This window comes from Rhyacophila brunnea, unplaced genomic scaffold (assembly GCF_057557595.1).
Source record: "Rhyacophila brunnea isolate RB1 unplaced genomic scaffold, BYU_Rbru_1.0 scaffold_100, whole genome shotgun sequence".
Lineage (NCBI taxonomy): Eukaryota > Metazoa > Arthropoda > Insecta > Trichoptera > Rhyacophilidae > Rhyacophila > Rhyacophila brunnea.
In genome coordinates this window covers 1,138,094-1,139,665 of record NW_028232753.1, presented here as the reverse complement: position 1 = coordinate 1,139,665, position 1,572 = coordinate 1,138,094, and the positions used below count along the sequence as shown (strand labels likewise).

The 1,572-nt window shown below is 26.1% G+C and overlaps 1 non-coding gene across 1 annotated transcript; it reads right to left on the bottom strand.

The window, feature by feature from the left end:
- Nucleotides 1-934: 934 nt before the first annotated feature.
- TRNAG-GCC (transfer RNA glycine (anticodon GCC)) lies at nucleotides 935-1,005 on the bottom strand. The gene has a single exon. It is a non-coding gene; the product is annotated as a tRNA-Gly (tRNA).
- Nucleotides 1,006-1,572: the final 567 nt, after the last annotated feature.

The window sequence follows — 1,572 nt, the reverse complement described above, 5'->3', positions numbered from 1 at the left end:
AGGCATGATTTCTAGAATATCTTTGTTCGGTGTAGGTTTTATTTTTTTATGATCATAAGTAAGTAAATTTAAGGCACGATTTGTAAAATATCTTTGTTCGGTGTAGATTTCATTCTTTTTACAATCATAAGTAAGTAATTTAAGGCATAATTTGTAGAATATCTTTGTTCGGTGTAGATTTCATTCTTTTTACAATCATAAGTAAGTAATTTTACACCGTAAATTGAAAAATATTTTTGGAGAGTGCGGAATTTCATTTTTTTTACAATCATAAGTAAGATTACTATGACATAATTTAAATTTATCTATGGGATATTTTTATCTTATCGTTTTCTACTCTTTATCAACCGAGCAAAATATAGGAATTGATTAACTGAGCAAGACACAAAACTATTTTTCAATAAGATATTCTTTACAGAACTTGTTTAAATAAAATTAACAAGGGTTTTACTCAAAATATCACGAGCCCAATTTTTTTAATGCTCAACAATTAAATACAATACTCATAACTTGTATAGATATTACAAATTCATTTATATAGTCATATATGCAACAAAAATACTATATTTTCAATCATGTTCGATTTTAATTTTGTTTTAAAATATATCTGTTGCTTAAAAGTTGGAGGCTCAAATTTCTAGAATTTATCTCGAGTATTTGAATGAAAATTATCACCTTAAGGCATTATGATTGCAGTTAAAGCGAGTGATACAATGATAAATAAATCAAAAAAGATTGTGTATATTGGATACTTCTATATATGATACCTTAATTTCACTTGTATACACTTAAAATTAACTTTTTTTATTGATAATATTTGGATAATATCTTGGAAGTAAAAATTATAGTTTAGTAGGGATTTCATTGTGTGTTTTGAAATTGTAGTCTTACGCAATAAAAATATTATTGCATTAAAAAATCAAGAAAAATAATTTGCACTACCCGGGAATCGAACCCGGACCTGGAGATTGGCAACCTCCCGTTCTACCACTAGACCAGTAGAGCTTGAAATCGAAAATAATTGAAAATAAATTTGTAATATAAAGCCTGCGGAACTGAAGATCAAATTGTAGGGCTAATTAAGCAGGGTAGAAAAACCCAAGTAAATGTTATCAAATTTAATATTTCAACCAATATAGAATACACGATTTCAAATAAATTCATTATAGATATAACAAAAAATAATTTATTTTGATTTGTGTCAAGGTTATTTGAATAATTGCCTTGTTTGATACCAAAACCACCGGTATTAAAATTATATTTGGAAATTTTGTCAATTTTAAATTAGAATTGTTGCATAAATTGCATTAATGAATTATAAAACAATTTTTTTTTCAATAGATCTTCAAATAAAAGATATAATATATATAAAGAAGAAAGCAAAGAGCCTGTCTGTCGTGGAATATAGGAATGTAAAAAACATTTTGCAATCGGTTATATTGCAAAATACCCGACCACTAATCCCGAACACCATAAAATTTAGCACTGATAGAGTTTTACTTTTATTTAAACTAAAAAAAAATACATTAGAATATTTTTTTAATCATACGCAAACTCAACTGAATTTATGCC